This window comes from Microcaecilia unicolor, chromosome 1 (assembly GCF_901765095.1).
Source record: "Microcaecilia unicolor chromosome 1, aMicUni1.1, whole genome shotgun sequence".
Lineage (NCBI taxonomy): Eukaryota > Metazoa > Chordata > Amphibia > Gymnophiona > Siphonopidae > Microcaecilia > Microcaecilia unicolor.
The window spans coordinates 726,178,797-726,200,157 of NC_044031.1; the positions used below are offsets into that span (position 1 = coordinate 726,178,797).

At 44.6% G+C, this 21,361-nt stretch overlaps 1 pseudogene; it reads right to left on the reverse strand.

The window, feature by feature from the left end:
• Positions 1-6,195, reverse strand: part of LOC115459828 — a 67,616-nt pseudogene extending 61,421 nt beyond the window's left edge.
• Between the last annotated feature and the right edge of the window lie 15,166 nt (positions 6,196-21,361).

The following is a 21,361-nucleotide window of genomic DNA, read 5'->3' on the forward strand; positions in this document are numbered from 1 at the left end:
GGCAGAATAATATCCTTATTTTTGTTTTCAATCCCTTTCCTAATGATACCCAACATTCTATTTGCTTTCCTAGCTGCAGCAGCACATTGAGCAGATGTTTTCAACGTATCAACGTATCACCAACGATGACACCTAGATCCCTTTCTCGGTCCGTGACTCCCAAAGCTGAACCTTGCATGACGTAGTTATAGTCTGGGTTCCTCTTTCCCACATGCATCACTTTGCACTTGTTCACGTTAAATGTCATCTGCCATTTAGACATGTATACATGTTGGTTAAGTTCTCATTCCAGTCAGTGGAAAGCGTATGTCCACTTTGTTTGCTAGAAAGTTGTGATTTTACCCTATGTCCGATTCTGTGAGGCCCTTTTATTAAAATGAATTAAGCACTGAGCGCCGTTTATTGAATCCAACCCTAAGTTAGGCACCAGGAAAAATCCATGCTATTCTATACAGGGCGCTTAGAAAATGGAGTTTAGCCCGGATTCCTGCACCCAAAGTTGAGCGTGAGGACTTACGCCTATGGAAACTTGGTGTAAATCCTAGCATGCAAGTTGGGCACATAACCCCAGTATTCTATAACACTGTGCTGAAATTTTTGACAAGTCCTTGACCTGCCCATGCCCTCTTTTGAGTTGCGCACAGGACACTTGGGTGTGCAGTTACAAAACAGCATGTAGGAAGATCCACAAGCAAGTCCAAATTAGTGCCAATTAACGTCAATTGTTAATGACTCTAACTAATTAGTTTGGACACAGATCTCAGACTCGCACTCAAATTTGGGTGACCTTTACAGAATATGGGTTAACATGCACATTGGTATGCTTCTGAAACAGCAGTTAATGTGTACTGCTTTAAAACATTAAGTGATTTTCTGTGGTAGGAGACAGGAACTAGGAGGGGCATAGATAGGGAATGGGCATGGTTAGCATACAGCAGTTCACATGGTATGTAGCCCATGCACTGTCAGTTGTACAGTTAGCACGCTTAACTTACAGGCTCTTTTAGAAAGGCGTGCTAAAAATAAGCATGCGCTAAATGCTGGAGATGCCCATTTATTCCTATGGGCGTCTCTAGTGTTTAGTGTGTACTAAAAACGCTAGCACGCCTTTGTAAAACATCCCTTCAGTGCCTCTTCAATAGGAAAATTTTTACCACAGCCTTGTATTAATGGCCACACATGTGCAACCATTAAAAAAATAGACCTCATGAGCACTGCCACCCATTTTGTAGGCAGTAAGGGCTCACACACTATCCATGCGCCAACCAGTCAGCATGCAGTAACATAGCTGAACTCAATGATTAGAATGGGAATGCCTACTTGCTGCCCTAACAAGCCCCCTCAAAAACTTTAGTGCACGGTTAGCGCGCAGAAATTTAATGGTTACCAAAAGACCCCTGAGCACATCCCACAGTATACCATTTTAAGCTGCATTAGATGCGCATTAGCGCTTAACTCAGCATAGTAAAAATGCCCCCAAGGCCCAAACAGCAAGAGTTGAGAGAAAATGGATTAAGCCCTTTGAGTTCCCCGCCACGAAGTTTAAAAAATATGTTGATACAGCATTTCAGAATGCATTCTATATTAAAACAGTAAAACAAATTGATGAATATTGATGAAAATTGGCTAATAAAAGTGATTGCACTGTGGTTTAAATTTTCAAATATATTTTGGACTGATGATGAAAATATAATGGAAAAGTCTGTACAAGTTTTGTGAAGTTCCTGTTCCTTGTGAGTTGGAGGGTGTTTGTTGATTAAAAATACATTCATCTCTTCCTTATGTTTACAGCTTTGGATATGTACATAGAGTTTAACACAGGTAAATTCTTCTAGCAAAGAAGAACAATTTATACAAGCTGTCCACTAGAAAGAATTGCAATTAAATAAAACACCCTACAACACAGCCAAAGATTTAGTATCAAGTAAGCAAAGGAAGCTGTGTGACGATTATGAACAAACAGAAGTGCACAGACAGCTCTCAAAGAACACATACTACAGGAAACCTAACGAACCAACACCAAAGTACATTAAACAAGTACAAAACCTTCCTAGTTTTACAAAGTACAGTCAACTGAAAAACTTGAAAGGATCAATGTACCAATGGAAAGTTGGGTTTATATCTAAAATGCAAAAATTTGAAAAATCCTTTCAGACTAATATATCCATTACTAGCACACTCTGAGAATACATGTGGACTAAAATGGGATTTATTTATTGTGATTTATTAACCACCTTTTTGAAGAGATTCACTCAAGGCAGTGTACAGCACGAAATTAAAACTTGCAGTTTTTTTTAACATGATAGTAAAATAATCAGATACAAGAACAGATTCAATGAGGTAAACCTGGAGATATTGAATTGAATCTTAGTAATAGGACTAACATGATACAATATCAGAAATATAAACATTTAACAGCACTGTACTATCATAACTTTCAGTACACAAAATCAGTAGCTTCATGGAAGACATTACACATTCTCGCAACATATTAAAGAATTTTGAACAGCTGCTAAAAGAGTCTCTTGGACACAATAAATGAAAAAAATCACTACACTCACATTTCCATTGTGTGTGACTTACCTACAGAAATCCATCCTGGAGCAACAATAAACACGAGAAACTAAACTTATCCTGACACACAACTACTTTAAGTTTCAGCAATGACATCTACAAAGCATGGGCATTGCTATGGCTGCCAGAATGACACAATGCAATCATGTTCATTTCAGGACTGAACAACTTTGAATGCATATTAGACCTTTCAAAAATGACGGGTTTTTTTTTTATTTGTACTAAGGGAAAAGACTCTCAAACACATTCAGATCTCTTCCAATGCATTCCATTCGTCAATCAGATTGAAAATAGATTTACTGTACAGTAGTTATCCTTTTGAGCTATCTTCATCTTTGTATACAAAAAAAAAAAAAAAGAGAGAGTTACATTGACAGTTCAAGCATCAGCCCCAGTATACAAAAAAGTCCATTATAAACAGATTAGCCACACAGTATTCACCATATAAACTTGAGCAACAAAAAATAAATAAAAATGAACACACTTCAAACTCCTAACAATCTTTCAAATAATGGCTACAACCCTAAAATCATTTCCAGGAAAATCACTTCTTCGTTTAACACAGGGTAAGCCCATTGCAATAGAGAAAGAAATTAAAAATCAAACTACTCTTTGTAGTAATATACATCCAGGACTGTAGAAACTGAAAATTCTTAAGACCAATAGTCAAAGCACGCTGAAAAGAAGTATTCCCTGCTCCACAACTATTAGATTTTTAGCAACCACCTAATCCAGTGGTTCCCAAATGGTCCTGAAGGCACCCCAGCCAGTCAGGTTTTCAGGATATCCACAATGAATATTCATGAGAGATTTGCATGCACTGCCTCCACCGCATCTCTCTCATGAATATTCATTATGGATATCCTGAAAAACTGACTGGATGTGGTGCCTCCAGGACCAGGTTTGGGAACCACTGACCTATCTAAAGCAAAAATAAGAAGCAAGCTTCTAAGAATTTCAGAAAGAATAAAATAGAACAAATCCCTGCCTATACCACACTGTAAACTATGGAGCCCTTTTATTAAAGTGCATTAAAGCGCTTAACTGTACAATATGTGTCACATTAAGGGCTCCTTTTACTATGCTGCAATAAGCACAGCTTAAAAGGGGCATACCACAGGACTTTCTGAGGCATCTCGCAGTAACCTCCAAATGTGCGCACGCAAACACACTAAAAATATTTTTTAATTTTCTGGGAGGCATGTCTGAGGGAGGAGAGGGGGCATTTCTGTGCTAATCAGCATATCTACATTGCCTTGATCGAACTGATTAGTGTAGGATTAGCATGTGAGCCCTTACTGCCTCCTAAACAGGTGGTAGTAAGGTCTAACATGCTAATTTTAATCATGGCCATGCGCTAATGGCAACATTAGTGCATGGCAATGAAAATAGAAAATCTGCCACCTTCTGGTTGCAATACAAATGACCTTAGCACAAGAGAAAAACCCACAAGCTAAGGCCACTTTCTACCACAGCTTTGTAAAAGGACAAAGTATTTTTGCAGTTAGCGTGCAGTAAACTGGGCGTTAAGCACTTTTTGTGTCAGAGGGCATAGAAACATTAGCAAGCTAGCGGGTTATACTTACCGCATACTAACTAATGCAGAAGTGGGACAACTTACTGCCTCCTAAATAGGAGGTGCTTCTGCATTAGCAGCATCATTAACACATGGTCCAAATGTGAAAATACTGGAAATGTCCCTTAAAACTAATTTTAGGCCTGCCAAAAGCTAGAATCCTGTGTTATTGCATGCCAAGGCCAAAATTTAACAACCTAAAAGGGTCCCTATGTCAGCACAAATCACAGGACCAGGTGTAAATACATTTAACAGGATCATATTCATTATTCAATACAGTGAATATGAAAAAAAGATACTATACTGGGGAGACAGGACCAATGTTAAAAGGCAAGAATAAATCTACTCTGACACAAATTACATATTGCAGAGCATAGAGCTGTACCCCAAATTTCTTTAGGAAACAAACTACTGCATCAATTATCTTATGATCAGAATACCAAAAGAACTCAGAACAAGTCAAGAATAGAAGATATTTTAAGTTAAAATGATTTTTAATATAATTCCTCAAATCACTATTAGAAATATTCCTACTCTTTCATTTTAACTCTACAGTCCCACTTTGCTTTCCACTACCATCATAATATATTTTAGGATTCACTGGTATTTTCTGCTAGTGTCATTTCTTGCTCTAATCATTCATTCTGTTTGGAATAGAATGGAATATTAACTCCTAAAAGCTAGTCAAACATCTGTATTGTTAATCCAATATATCATCACATTTTTGTTTACTTTTATTTCCTTAGAGCTCCTTTTACAAAGCAACGCTACCAATTAGCAAGTGCACTGAATATGAAGCATATGCTAACCAGTGGCACCACTTTGTAACAAGAGCCTTTAGTATTTACACTGATGGCATTCTTGACCCTTTATGCTTTCTCTCATTTATCAGAAAAACAAACAATCCACACAACTCTATCACTTCCTCAAATCACTGAAGAGCACCATAAGGGCAAACTGAAAAGCCAACAAAGTTGTGAAGACAGTATATCATGGTGGAAACAGTGTTCAATCACTAAACCCAGTAGTCCAATTTGCAAAAGTGTGAATAGGTTATAGTCACTGTATTGACCAGAAGTCCCCTTAGACCCCTTACTAAATTTATGAAAACAAAAGGAAATAAGCAGAGCTAAAAGACTGGGTAGTAAACTGTTAGCCTATCACTGCTGAGCCAGGGTAGGAGAAGATGATAAAGTAGGCTGGAGATAAGAATCTAGAATCATGCAGCTTTGGATAAGATAAGGTAGAAGACAGAAAGATACTGCAAGATAAAACAGGCATCTTAGATGAAATGGTGAAATGATAGATGCAGTTGAATAAGCAACAGCTGAACAGGACAGAGGCCTAGAGGGGGAGGATGAGGGGTCTTTCGGAGTTTCTAGGATATAAGCTGGGAGTCTAGGCTAGAAAGGATGATAGGACAGGTGTTCAGAAGTGGGGATTTAACAGGAGTTTCTAAAGATGCCCTGGATAGAGAGAACAACAGGCCAGGAACCTAGAATAGGGAGAGAGATATAATTGAGGTTTCTAGGCCATGGGAAGGGGAGTCTTGGATAAACGAGGTGACAGGCTAGGCATCTAGCGGAGAGAGAGAATGACAGCAGTCTTATGTAAGAGGCATCTGTAGGACAGTCAGGTTGAACAGAATAAAGGAGCTGGGGAGTAGAGAGCTGGACCTGGTCTGGAGGTGCCGGAGTTCTTCGCGGGTCCTACCCAGTTCCACCTGCAGCCGGGCCCTCTCGTTGGCCGTGACGTCCAGCAGTTTGCGGGCATCAGCCAGCTCGGTCTCGTAGAGCAGGCGCAGGTTGCTCACCTCGCGCGAGGCCACCTCCTCCCGCTCCTCCAGGTGCAGCCTCAGTAGCGCCTTGTCAGCCTCGAGCGCCCGCACGCGCTCGATGTAGGCGGCCAGCCGGTCATTGAGGTGCCGCAGCTCATCCTTTTCCTGCTGCCGGCTCAGTTTGGTGGGGCTGACCGGGGAGACAACGCGGCTCGGGCCGGGCCGACAGGTGCTGGTAGGCGTGGAGGTGACCGAGGCCATGTTCGCATAGTCCTGTATCGGTCAAAGGGGGGGGGGGGGGGGGGGGGGGGGGGGAGGGCAAGCAGGTGAAGGAAGCCCAGCCAGCGGCTACTGCTAACGGAGAATGGAAAGACGGCCCCGCCGCTCGGTTCCTCGCTGAATGAGAGAGAGGAGGAGCGGCTCAGGGGAGGAGGACGCTATGGGGGTGGGCTCAGTGTCTTTAACAGCGGCGTCGCCATGTGCCGCCCGCTGTGTCCTGCTTGAAAGCCACGGGGCTCCAGCGGACCAGCGCTGCTCCTGGCGGACTAAAGTCACGTGATGTCACGGCAGGTCACACGCTCGCGCAGTGTAGGGACGGTTAAAGGGACCTGTACTTGCCCCTCCCCCACTTGTAGCCGCAACGGGGGCGGGGTCGGGGTCATGTCTGGTAATACCGGTGGCTTATCCTCACCGATGTTATTAGGATTTGGAGAGCGCATGGGAGGTGTCCAGGCTGAGCTGTGCCTGAGGAAAGGGTTTGGTACTGGTAAAATTAATAACAGTAATAATTAATAACGCCGTGTTTTCCGTCACGATTACTTGAGGGGGGGAGGGGCAAAAGGACCTACGAGAGTCCCCGCGGGAATGTTGTTCAAGTTTGTTAGAAAATTGTGATAATGAAAGGAGTGGCCTTCCTGCACTGTCTCTTACTGACGTGGTGCTGGTTCTTTGTTTTTACCTCCACTTTTTAAACATCCTGAGCTCTGTAATCCGCTATATTTTAGCATTACGTAACGATGGCACTTGCAGTTCCCGCTGCTTTGCGTAAGAACACCTCTGTTGACGCAGCTCATCACTACAAATTGGCCGCAGCTTTATTAACAAAACAACAAACGCTAATACGTAAGCAGATACGTTTATAAAGCGCTGTTTAGGTGATTGATAAGGACAACATGTTAAATAGTGGTTGCTCCGTATTCGCCCCGTGTTTTAACCTGGATCTAAAGGAGGCGATAAACAACTAGTTGGTATCAGCTGAAGGTTGGACTGATGCCAGGAGCATTGGGCAGGCTAAGGTAAATCAGCCTTCTACTACACCAGCTCCAAATTTATTTCCTCCTTCTTCAAGGCTGGAACCACATCTCATTCGAAATATGTAGGGTCTAGCACTTCCCGATGCTTATCTTGTTATCATGCATATTTAAGATAGAGATTTTAGGACATAGTCCCGCCCCAGCTCCACCCACTCCACTTCCTGGCACACCTGAATTCTGTAGTCACAAACAGTACCAACAAGCTGCCTCCCCTTCTGGAAGCAGGAGATGCCATAGTAAAATATCATCTGCTTCTGCAGGAGGTCTCATGATAAGAGCTGTGTGACAAGGTATCTCATGAAAGGCTGCAGAGGAAATTGGAGGGTCATGGGATAGGAGGAAATGTCCTATTGTGGATTAAAAATTGGTTGAAGGATAGGAAACAGAGAGTGGGGTTAAATGGGCAGTATTCACAATGGAGAAGGGTAGTTAGTGGGGTTCCTCAGGGGTCTGTGCTAGGACCGCTGCTTTTTAATATATTGATAAATGATTTAGAGATGGGAGTAACTAGCAAGGTAATTAAATTTGCTGATGACACAAAGTTATTCAAAGTCGTTAACTCGCGACAGGATTGTGAAAAATTACAGAAGGACCTTACAAGACTGGTAGACTGGGCGGCTAAATGGCAGATGACATTTAATGTAAGCAAGAGCAAGGTGATGCATGTGGGAAAAAAAGAATCCGAATTATAGCAAGGTTCCAAGTTAGGAGTTACGGACCAAGAAAGGGATCTGGGTGTCGTCATCGATAATACACTGAAACCTTCTGCTCAGTGTGCTGCTGCGGCTAGGAAAGTGAATAGAATGTTGGGTATTATTAGGAAAGGTATGGAAAACAGGTGCGAGGATGTTATAATGCCGTTGTATCGCTCTATGGTGCGACCGCACCTTGAGTATTGTGTTCAGTTCTGGTCGCCGCATATCAAGAAAGATATAGTAGAATTGGAAAAGGTGCAGCGACGGGCGATGAAAATGATAGCGGGGATGGGACGACTTCCCTATGAAGAAAGACTAAGGAGGCTAGGGCTTTTCAGCTTGGAGAAGAGATGGCTGAGGGGAGACATGATAGAGGTATATAAAATAATGAGTGGAGTGGAACAGGTGGATGTGAAGCGTCTGTTCACGCTTTCCAAAAATACTAGGACTAGGGGGCATGCGATGAAACTACAGTGTAGTAAATTTAAAACAAATCGGAGAAAATGTTTCTTCACCCAACGCATAATTAAACTCTGGAATTCGTTGCCGGAGAACGTGGTGAATGCGGTTAGCTTAGCAGAGTTTAAAAAGGGGTTAGACGGTTTCCTAAAGGACAAATCCATAAACCACTACTAAATGGACTTGGGAAAAATCCACAATTCCAGGAATAACGTATAGAATGTTTGTACGTTTGGGAAGCTTGCCAGGTGCCCTTGGCCTGGATTGGCCACTGTCGTGGACAGGATGCTGGGCTCGATGGACCCTTGGTCTTTTCCCAGTGTGGCATTACTGATGTACTTATCACATGTTGTGGCTCTTATCAGAGACTGGTCCCACAGCAACAGAAGATGACATATTAATGCATCTACTGCTACGGATAGAGGAGGAGGCTGCTGAAGCAGGAGTGAAGGAGATGCCCTGTGAAACTGGGAGTCTCCCACTGATGGCTAACACTTTCCAGTGCTGCCAGACTGACCATCATTCCTTCTCCCTCTCCACCCCCCCCAAGGGTATAGTAGCATTCAGAGAAGAAAGCAGCAGCATCTGCAGCACTGACATTGTGGCCACTGCTGCTGCAGAACAACATTGAAGCAGTGATGAAGGGAAGGGGGACTGCAGCATTGGAGGAGGTAAACAGACATTTGTGGGGTGGCAGGCAGAAAGAAGCTCAGGCATCCTGAGGAAGAGGCAGAAGGAACTGCAGTTCAGAATACCATGCTCAAGAGAAAGGAGTTCAGCAGCCACAAGAAGTTGCACTCAGAAACAAGGCACATAGTTCCCCCAGCAGGGCCCAAAACTGGCTGAAAAAATCTTCCCCAAGAAGAGGGGTGACTTGTGGAGCAGACCCATAGAAGAAAGATCAAAGGTAGCTGAGGTGCCAGAAGGAGAGAAGCAGAGACAAGATCAAAGGAAATCCACATTTTAGAAAAGCACATGGAAAAGAGGAGGAGCTTGACCAGAGAAGACCTGCAGGCAGAGAAGTTGCATCAGGGAGCTGCACAAACTAACAGGCAGATGATCAAAAGCAAACGCCGGTGCTAGAGGCTGTTAGCGCCATACTAGCGCCAGCGTTTGCTACCGCCCCATAATTAGAGCCCTCGCTCGTACGTAGCATGCAAATGCATTCTAAACAGGGCTCTTAGCGCAAGTAGCTTGCAAATGCATGTTAACCAGTGCTTAACGCATTCATCCCCAATGATCAGCGTCCAGCGCGCCAAAGATTGGGTCGCTGGCCGCGACAAACCCTACGCCAGCTGGCGTTAGGGTTTGCAGGTCATTGGAGAGGAATGGTGAGCCCTGTCCAGCATGCATTTGCATGCTGGCAGGCCCCCATTCCCCCCTACAGCAAACCTGCCAGCAAGGGCAGTTGAGGACGTCCAAAATTTGGACGTTTCTGTGGCGGGGCAGTTGACGTTTCTGCAATGGGCAGTTAAGGACATCAAAAATTGGATGTTTCTATGAGAAAGACATCTTTCTCATAGAAACATCCAATTTTGGACGTCCTTAACTGCCCATTGCAGAAACGTCCAAAATTTGGACATCCTCGACTGCCCCGTCACAGAAACGTCCAAATTTTGGACGTCCTCAACTGCCCTTTCGCTATAGCTCCAACACCCCCTTGAAATTTGGCCGTCCCTGCAATAGGGCAGTTCAGGACGTCCATCTTCTGATTTAAAGATTCCGATTTAGGGTCTGCAGAAAATTGGGGGGGGGAATGGTGAGCCCTGTCCAGCATGCATTTGCAGGCCCCCATTCCCCCCAATGACGCAAACCACCCCCCCCCCCCCTAGCGACAGGGGACCGGTCCCCCCGACGATCCCACCCCCCCCCCCCCCCGGATCTCCAGCCCTCCCTGAACCTTTCGGGGGGACCGGAAACCGAGTGAGGCTTAATCAGCTGGAAATCAAAACCCCTGTTAGGATTAAACTAGTGGTTCCTGATGAAGCCCTGAAGTGGGTGAAAAGATTTGGGCCCCGTTGAAAGAAAAAGAACAGTTGAAATGTGGGGTTATCATGCCAACTATATTACAAGTTAAGTCATTCTATGCTTTGTTATGGCTTGTGATAAGTTTGCCCACTACTCAGCATTGATTTGAAAATTAAGCTTTATTATGGGCAATTTTGTTTAAGAGAAGGTGGGAGAAATTAACCCTATGAGAGACTAAATCACGGGCATATACATTTTATATAGCTATCAAATGTCCTGTTGGTCAGACCTTGGTAAATACCTTGGTTTCTGAGGGTATTTCCCACCTTTTCATTGTTGTATGTTCACTCTGCACAACCCTTTAGGTTTATGTTTGGCTGTTTATCAGTCTGCTTAGTATTAGGTTACGCAATTGGGATTAATAGCCCATACTGTTCAGTTTGATATTAATTTAAATAACAGACAGCCAGCCCCTCTATCAGTTAGTATATCTCTATCTCCAGCAGGTGGTAGACGGCTTCTCTCCAGCTCCTGGATTCAAGGCCACTGAGAGTGCTCCTGGGCCACTGGTCAGTTCAGCCGTGGGAGTGTCAGACTGAGGGTGTCAGCTTTGGAGGCATACTTTACTGCAAGGTCCCTGCCTCACCCCATAATCTCTTCTGACAGGCTTCAGGTCTCTCTTTTTCTGCTCTCTCTTCCCTCCCCATAGAATTTAATAGAAAAAAACCACCCTATTTGACAGCTGAGAGCGCTTCAGCGCCTGTCTGACTGATTTCTGCTGCTGTTACAGCTGTAGCATGTTTCCTCGGCTCCTGCTGCATGGTTCAGCACTTGTGGGGGAATCAGCTGGTAAGTGCCGGCTACCGGTTTGTTTTTCTCCCAGCGGGGCGGTATGGCGGCAGTAACAGTCAAACGCTGTTCCTGCTGTGGGAAATGGCGTTTTGCTGCGGGAATCTGTAGCACCGAGTACGCTGACATGACTGGGGCAGAGGCTCTTCCTCCATCTTGGAGACAGCATTTTCCTGCACTGAGTCGCATGGTCTACGTGCCATTTTACAAAGCGCTACTGAAGCGGTTCTGGTAGCGGTTCCTGCTCTCCTGGTTGCCCCTTCTGACAGGGCCTTGTCAGGGGGAGGGGTCTGAAATGCTGCTTCCTTTGACTGATCACAGTCCAGCGACTCCTGTTGCTCTGGGGGAATTCTTTTCTCCAGAATTTGTACTTTTGATGCATCAGGCCTATAGTCTGAAGCGGGCCGTCCCCCTTTCCACCTCAGCACTCTCAGGACCTTCTGCAGCTCCTGGGGGCGAGAAGGGTGTTTTGGGGTCCCTTCCTGATGACAGGGCTGCTCTTAAGAGGAGAAGGACCTCTCCTGTTACTGAGGAGGGGTCTTTGGCCCCAGGATCGGTGGCTTCGTCGGTCGTTGCTCCCTCTGAGGGGTCCTGGAGACAGGCGGTTGTGGAGGATTTAGAAGATATTGACCTTCCTCTGGAACAGGCAGATGATTCCTCTTTGGTTCGGCTTTTCCACAAAAATTAGTTGCCATCCCTCATTTCGCAAGCTTTAGAAGCTTTATTGAGGACCCAGACGTTGCAGCTGCTCAGTCTGTGAACCCTAAGATGGCCAGCACTAGACGTCTGGCTAGGTCCTTTCCAGTGCATGAGGCCATTGACGAGTTGATTTCTGCCCAGTGCTCAGACAGTGTTGTGTTCTCGAGGACCTTGGCATTCTGTCAGGTCCTCGAGGCAGGACTGGAGTTCGTGAGCCCTTGGGCCACTGCGGCAGGCAAGACCACCTCGGGACTGGAAACACAGAAGAGCAGTACTGGAACTCTGGACTGCAGTAGTACAAGGCAGGCAACTAGAACAGACGAAACAGGAACAGCTTCACCTGCACTTAGCCACCGTTCCTCCGGAGTTGAGCTCCGAAGTGCAGGTGGCCGGCAGGACTTGCAGGATAAGGCAGGAACTGAAGATCCAGAGGACCCACCCTGGGTCTGGGATGCACGAGGGAGACCAGACTAGGAACTAAACACAGACAGTGTGCTGCTGCACAGCCACTGGCAAGACCCAGAAGACAGACCAAGGAACACAAGGCGTACAGAAGCTTAGCAGGAGCAAGGACTAGGGCAGCATACACACTAGGCAGAATGGGGATCCGGGAATACCCACAGGGTAAACCCTCTAGCTAGGTGGAGACAGGATACAGGAATAACCACCCAGGAAATACACACTAGCTAGACAGATACAGGATTCAGGATATACACTCAGGATATACAAGCAGGGTAGGCACACAGGCTAGGCAAGGCAGGACTTAGGGTAAAGAGAGAAAACCAGGAAGAACAGGCCAGGGGTCTTGGGCTGGCAGCAGAGCAAACAGAGTAACCAGGAATAACAGGCCAAGGGTCTTTGGGGCAGACAGGAGAACAGACAGAGTAAACCAGGACAAAGGCTTCACCCCAACCCAGGGTAAGCCAGGGACAGAGGCTTCACCCCAAACACAGGGTAAGCCAGGAACAGAGGCTTCACCCCAAACCCAGGGTAAGCCAGGAAGGACCCGCAGTCCACAGACAGAGGCTTCACCCCAACTCAGGGTAAGCCAGGAAGGACCGCAGTCCACAGACAGACAGTGGCAGGGAAGATCCCCCCACGGAAGGACAACAGAGACACAAACACAGAAAGAAGCTGGGCTGGAACCCAGAGAGAGGCTAAGCAGTAGTGCAGCAGACACTTACTAACCTGACCTAAGAGCATAACACTTATGCAAAGGCACTGACTGCAAGCACAGCACTTCCTTATGAAGGCTCTCACTGATGAGTCACCAGCAGTAGGGCAGAAGCAGGAAGTACACAGACCCCAAAGCGAGGCTTGACACACATAGGAAGTGAGCCCACAGGAAAGACAAGCAGGAGCCATCTTGGAAGCTGGCACAGAGCCGGTGGCAGCCATCTTAGATGCTGGCTCCCTAGAGAGGCATAGCCCACACAGGTGAGGTCTAGGGAAGCAATCAGCCCAGAGACTAGAGACAAGACAAACACAAACACAGACAAAAGCTAGCAGAGCTGCTGACCCCCAGAAAGAAGGTAAGGCTGAGGGTGGTCACGGCCACAGACGTGACACCCAGATAGCGCTCTAGAGGTTTCCAAGGCCATGTGTCATCTTTATCAGGTCGCGTTGGTGCGATTGGAACAGCGCTCCCTAAGGTGGACACCCTAGTGACTGCGGTCACTAAAAAGACTATTCTGCCAGTTGAGGGTGGAGTAGCACTCAAGGACATGTAAGACAGACGTCTGGAAGCCTTCTTGAAGCAACGGATAAGAATCTTATTCGTAAGGCGGTGTTTTGGTGGCCATTACCTCAGCTAGGTGCATTTCCAAACTGCAGGCATTGTTTAGTAGGGATCCCTTTTTACAGTTTTCAGACATGGGGGTCTCAGTTTGGACGGTTACCTCCTTTCTTCCGAAGATAGTGTCAGAATTCCACTTCAATCAGACTCTTTTTCTTCCATCATTTCGGAAAGAGGATTTTCCAGGGGAATTTGCATCCCTTTGCCTTTTGGATGTGCAGAGGGTGCTTTTATGTTACCTCCAGGTCACCAATGAATTTCGGCAATCAGACCACCTCTTCTTTCAGGGCCGCAGAGAGGTGAGGCAGCCTCCAAAGCCTCTATAGCACGTTGGATTAAGGAGGCCATTGGGTCGGCGTATTTGTCACAGGGTCGAGAGCCACCCTTGGCTGTACGAACTCATTCTACTCGAGTGCATGTGACGTCTTGGGTGGAGACTTCTATCCTTCAAGTGGATGAAATTTGTCGAGCAGCTACTTGGGCTTCTCGTCACACTTTTGTCAAACACTATCAGTTGGATGTTGCCGTGACGGAAGATGCGCATTTTGGGGCTCAGGTGTTGGCGCGGGGGACGTCATTTTCCTGCCCTTCTTAGGGTAGGCTTTGGTACATCCCAGCAGTTCCTGAATTCATCTGCTGTTTGTGACAAGGAAGGTAAAATTAGGTCTTACCTGATAATTTTCTTTCCTTTAGCAACAGCAGATGAATCCAGGACCCCTCCCGTTAGCTGACTACTTTTTCCGCTGCTGTGTTCTTTTTCTCTAATGCAGATTCAGACAGATATTTAAAAAAAAATAATAACGTGCTTCGTCAGGGATTGTTGGAACAGAAGTTTCTTACTTACAGTTCTTCAGTTGGTTCTCTTTTATTATAGTGAGGATGGTTTCTAAGTTCAAGTTATTGAGTTTGGTTGGCCTACTTCTACTGCTTTTGAAAGACTTATATTAACTGATAGAGGGGCTGGCCGTCTGCTATTACTCCAAACAGTTCTGTTATCTCTATCTCCACCTGCTGGTAGATGGACACAACCCACCAGTTCCTGGATTCATCTGCTGTTGCTAAAGGAAAGAAAATTATCAGGTAAGACCTAATTTTACCGTCTTGCTTTTCTTAAGGGAATGCAGAGCTATAAGTCTCTGAATGGAATGAAGTTAATCCAGGACTGGGTCGACCCTGTCAGATGAGTCTGCATCCAGTTGGCAACCCTACCTGGTGGAGGGGAGGCATCATGGGAAAGGGAGTAGGCCTTTTCCACTTGTGCCCTGTCACACATCAAGAATGTAATGTATATGATTGATTGATATCAAAGCTATTATTGTCTTTCAATATGTTTTGAATTGTAATTGAAATATTGTAAGCCATTTTGGTGCCTTCGGGCATAAATGTGGTATGTCAAATAAATCAATCAAATCAAGTGTAGTAGTATTTTGTTTCTGAAAGCTACCTTCGACTGTGACAGGAGCATGGATACTGTGGCTTGCCTGAGGTAGGTACTAGGTTTAATTATTGCTTTCTTATTATATTTTGCTGAATTGTTAATTGTTTAGGAATGGAATTGATTTTTTTAATGATCTATATTTAATTTGTATTCAAGAATTGTACTTTGATATGTTTTAACTTTATATTTGTATAAAATTACGTTTTATACTTTAAGGCCCTGTTTACTAAGGTACGCTAGTGTTTTTAGTGCGTGCACAAAATTAGTGCATGTTAACTATGTAGGTGCCCATAGGAATATTGTGGGTGCCTACACAGTACACGCTAATGGTTAGCATGCACTAAAAACACTAACATGCCTCTAGTGCGGCTTAGTAAACAGGGCCCTTAATATGCTGTAAAATTCTTGGGTGGTCTTTTAGTACTGATAAGGTAGGATGCAAGTGTTAGGTTAGATCAGGGCCGCCGAGAGGGGGGGCAGGGGGGACAAAATTCCCTGGGCCCGGGCCTCCAAGGGGGGCCCGGCGCCGGGGTCAGATCACCGGCGCTGCAGTTCCCGGTCTCACCTGCCTGTCTCCTTGGCTCCGGGTCCCCTGCATTCAAAGCGGCAGTCACAGATCGCCTCCCTTCGGGACTTCCCTCCCTGTGTCCCGCCCTCGCGGAAATCGGAAGTTACATCAGACGAGGGCGGGACACAGGGAGGGAAGGCCAGAAGAGAGGTGATCTGCGACTGCCGCCTTGAATGCAGGGTGCCCAGAGCTGTGGAGGCAGGCAGGTGAGACCGTGGACTGGGGGGGGGGGGGGGGGGGGGGGCGGGGCGGCCTTGCCCCGGACCCGGCCTAGTCTCTCGGCGGCCCTGGGTTAGATTAAAACATTTGGAAAATAGAAGGAACAAAATGTTCAAATTCTACAAAAAAAAGTCATTAAAGATTTGGAACAAACAAAGCAAAACAAGAGGGGAAAGCCTTAAATACAGTAGGCAGTACAAAAGATTACTTACCAATCACATGCACAAATGACTAAAGAGAGATGAACTTAATACCTAAGATGATAGCATGCTAATAACACAAAAAAAGTACTCTACGTATGAGAGAGTTCTCTGTAAACACAGAAAGAAGTGGAAAAATACAAGTGCAGAGCTGGAGAGTGTTTTCTTTTTCAGGGCTATGTGGAACATGCTGATTTCAGAAGGCCTATATGCATTGTCTTTGATTGCCACTTGTATCTACTGCCCCAGTTGTGGAAATTGATTTTCTTCTCTGTTCCACATCTGTCATGCTTACTGTACTAATATATAGTTCTCCCTAGAAAGGTTTGCCAGCCAGGTGGCAGCAGGAGAGTACTGCATAGTAATATAAAATTTTCTGTTGAGAGCCAGATAGTAAAATCAGCCAGGTGCCACACCCATTCAAAAGATCCTGTGGAGAACACTCACAATATGTTCCCATTTGCCTTTGTCTAGCGTGAGAGGATAATTTTGTGTTGATTATTCCATCTCTGTTATAGTGAAGTGCAACACATGCCTATCTTTGTCCAATTTATTGTCTGTGAATCCTGGCCCAGCAAACCAAGGGCTCCTCTTGCAAAGCAGTGCTACTGATTAGCATGCGCTGAATGCAAATAAGCCCATGGGAAATGAGTGGACTTCTTCACATTCTGCGCGCAGCTAATAAGTAGTATTGCTTTGTAAAAGGAGTCCTAAATGCTTGATACTGTCCTTATGGCAGAGTACTGGAAGATCAGTCTTCTTACTACCTTTGTTAAGATCTGTGTAAAACAGAGGCACAGTAAGATACACATTAGGTGCATTGGAACACCTTTTGGTTGTGTATGTGTGCATGTGTGTGTGTGTGTGGGGGGAGCAAACAACCAATCTCTGCCCCTGCCTTCCAAATTTCCCAGTCACTGATATTGTATGGAACAAAAAGTTGGTAGTGGTCCACCCTGATCCACTTTCTGTGGCATAAATCATCCATAAGAAACTGTGTAAAACTTTACACCACAGCATCAATTCCATTCAGATCTTATATACTGCTAATATCCCCCGTGCAGAGTTTAGTACGGTTTACATCATCAGTGCTTATGTTGAATGCAGTGTTATAGGTAGGACATTGGTTGAATACAGTTTTACAATCTTGTTAGATGAGTACAATCTTATATAGCACTATAGAGTATGAGAGGAGTAGAGGAGTGATGTTTCTGTGGCCAGTTAAGGGACATATAGTAGAAGTGTTTGTTATGTGGCAATCTTTGGAAGGAGATAGGCTTTTGTTATATAGTAGTCTTTGGAAAGAAAAATGTTTTTAACCTCTTTTAGAAGCTGAGGTAACTAGTCTTGGATCTGATGGCAAGAGGGAGTGAGTTCCATAAAGAGATTCCTGATACTGGGAAGAATGATCTAAAGATCTTTTGAAATCAGATTCCCCTATAGAACAGTGGTGCTAAAATCAGTTGTTCTTTCAGTGTGTTGGAATGTACAATACACAAAGATGAGATATTAATCAACAATGTGACATCTTGTAGAATTTTAAAAACTAGCCGCTGTGTTCTGTATGATCTTCAGTTTTTTTTGATATTGAATCTAATTCCACCGAATAAGGCATTACAGTAATCCAGATGCGGTAGGATCAGCATTTGGACCAGTAGCGCAAAGGCTTTTTGGTCAAAGAATGATTATGCGTAGTTGTGTCATTTTAAATACAGTTTTCTTACATAGTTGGTAGATATGGGAGGAGAATGTTAGGGATGAGTCGAGAATGACACCCAGAACTTTTTGCTTCTGATTCAATTGAAAAGGTTCTTTCATTGGATAGTGTTATTGAAGTTGGGACATCAATTCCTTGGTTCCAGAACCAAAGGATCTTAGTCTTTTGCACATTCAGTTTTAGATTATTAGCCAAGGACCAGGTTTGAATAGTATTCATCCCGGTTGCTACAGATCAGCTTATATCTTGATGTGGAGATGACAGCGGTAGGAGGAGCATGATATCATCAGCGTATGATAACAGTAATTCATCTAATCCCAGATGTATTGAGCTGAGGGAAGACAAAGAGGTTGAATAAAAAAGGAGAAAGTGGGGATACTTGGGGGACACCACAGATCAGGAACCAATAGTTGGAAAGGTGTGTGTTTTGTTTTACAGAGTAGCTTTGGTTTGAAAGGAATTGGTTGAATCACTTAAAGACAGATCCTATAATTCCTATCTGGTTCAGACGTTCAAGTAGCTTTCCGTGATCCACTGCATCGAATGCCACCAAAATGTCAAAGTGTAGTAGTAAAACTTAATTCCCCTTGCATAAATATTGTTTGACATCTGTTGTCAGCACTAAAAATTTGTCCAGATACTTGGAAAGTTGTTTGCTAATGTAGGATTCCAAGATTTTTGTAAAGAGGGATATGCTAGCCACCGGGCAATAGTTTGCTGTTGAGGTTGTATCTAAACCTGAGCCTTTCAGTAGGGGTGTGAGAATGATTTTGCCCATATCTGAAGGAAGAGAGCCTGATTCCAATAACTCATTAAGGCAATCTGTTAGCCATTGAACAACATCAGGTGGAATGGTTTGGAACAGGAATTCTGGTGAGAGATCTAGGGAACAGTGTGAGCGTGAGCATTTCAATAACAGTGACTTTTAATTATCAGTTGATAGTGGGTTGAAAAACTTTCCATGTCTGATCTTCTGCAATTCTCTGTGTTGGTTATGAGCCTAGGCCTGCTCCTGAGTCAGAGACATTTCCATTGTTCTTCATTTTCCCTGCTGGATTACTTTTAGCTAGGTCAGATCTGATTTGGTTGATCTTGTTCATGAAATAGCTAGTTCTTGAGCTGAGGAGCATGCTTGATAAATATTGTTGACAGTGTTGGTGGAGGTTAGACTTCTGACTAGGGTGAATAATTTTTTGTTGTCAAGGGTATCCTGGCCCACTAAGTTACTGTAGTATTTTCATTTGGAATCACATATCTTCCTTTTATAGTGTCGAAAGGTGAGTTTCCAGTTGGATTTGTCAACAGTGGCCTTGCTTTTTCTTCATTGCTTTTCTAGGCGTCAACAATTCAGTTTCAGCTGAGCTAGCTCTTCTGAGAACCAAGGTGATTTTCGAACTACTTTGACTTTTTGGGTAGTAACTGGAGAAATTTTGTCCAGCACTGATTTAACTGTAGTGTCCCAGACAGATTTTACTGATTCTTGTGTAGGGATTTGGGGGTTAAGGGAGTCTTTTAGTTCAGTTCAGGAGATGGGTTCCTTGATTTCCCTCTAGAGGATATCTGCTTTAAAGGTTGAGGCTTGGACAGGCTTGACATGCGGATGTCAATAGTAAAGTCTAGTTGGAAATGATCAGACCACGATATAGGCTTATACTTAAATTAGCCAATCAAGCTAGTGGGATGTGGGAAGTAAGGAAATCTAAAGCATGGCCTTGTTCATGGGTTTCACCCTTTACAAATGTGGTGAGTTCGCTCATCATCAAGAGTGATTTCAAGTTATGAACATTCGTATCAGCATCGTTCTCTAAACGTAAGTTTAAATCTCCCAGGACAACTACTCTAGAAAATTTGGACATGGTGGATGAAATGATCTCCAGTATCATAGGTTCTGCTTTGGTCCAGGCTCCTGGCATATGGTATATGAGGAGTAGAGCAATATGATTGGTATCTTTGGAGTCATCATAGAATTTGCATAACATATATTCCATTTTTGGGAGCGCTCCTGAACTGACAAGGGATGCATGAAAAAAACTCTTATAATGAGAGCAACTCAGCCCCCCTTTTTTTCTTTGTCTTGAAGAAGAAGTAAATCATAAGCAGGAGGGTATAACGGGGGTATTATCGAACTGTTGACGTCTGTAAGCCACATCTCTGAGAGAAACAGAAAACCTAGACTGAGGATTCTAGAAGGTCCCTTATTAACAAGGCCTTGTTCCCCACGGATCAAGCATTGACATAGATTAATGGTACGGGAATTAAGTGGGCCTCACCCTATGCTTGGAACAACCTTCCTGAGCCCTTACGCCAAGCCCCCTCCCTGCCCGTCTTCAAGTCTTTGCTTAAAGCCCACCTCTTCAATGCTGCGTTCGCTACCTAACCCTTACCGTTCAGTGAATCCAGACTGCCCCAATTTGACTGCCCCTATCGGACCGACCGTTCACGTGTCTATTAGATTGTAAGCTCTTTGAGCAGGGACTGTTTCTCTTTGTTAAATTGTACAGCGCTGCATAACCCTAGTAGCGCTCTAGAAATGTTAAGTAGTAGTAGTAGTCTAAGCAAGAGGGTTATTTGGTCATGTTCAAAAGAGATCGAGTTTTAGGCTGTTCACTGAATACCCCTAAACAGACTAAACCTCGATTGGCTAATTTCATGCATCTGAGAGTTGAGCTTGGTAAATTGCCTATAGCCTGAAGTGGCAGTGGCACTCTGCGAGCTGGTGTTGGTGCAGCAGTCTTTCATATATTTGCCATTGAGGCTGTTTATGAACCCTAGGTTTATTACATACAGTGGTGGAAATAAGTATTTGATCCCTTGCTGATTTTGTAAGTTTGCCCACTGACAAAGACATGAGCAGCCCATAATTGAAGGGTAGGTTATTGGTAACAGAGATAGCACATCACAAATTAAATCCGGAAAATCACATTGTGGAAAGTATATGAATTTATTTGCATTCTGCAGAGGGAAATAAGTATTTGATCCCCCACCAACCAGTAAGAGATCTGGCCCCTACAGACCAGGTAGATGCTCCAAATCAACTCGTTACCTGCATGACAGACAGCTGTCGGCAATGGTCACCTGTATGAAAGACACCTGTCCACAGACTCAGTGAATCAGTCAGACTCTAACCTCTACAAAATGGCCAAGAGCAAGGAGCTGTCTAAGGATGTCAGGGACAAGATCATACACCTGCACAAGGCTGGAATGGGCTACAAAACCATCAGTAAGACGCTGGGCGAGAAGGAGACAACTGTTGGTGCCATAGTAAGAAAATGGAAGAAGTACAAAATGACTGTCAATCGACAAAGATCTGGGGCTCCACGCAAAGTCTCACCTCGTGGGGTATCCTTGATCATGAGGAAGGTTAGAAATCAGCCTACAACTACAAGGGGGGAACTTGTCAATGATCTCAAGGCAGCTGGGACCACTGTCACCACGAAAACCATTGGTAACACATTACGACATAACGGATTGCAATCCTGCAGTGCCCGCAAGGTCCCCCTGCTCCGGAAGGCAC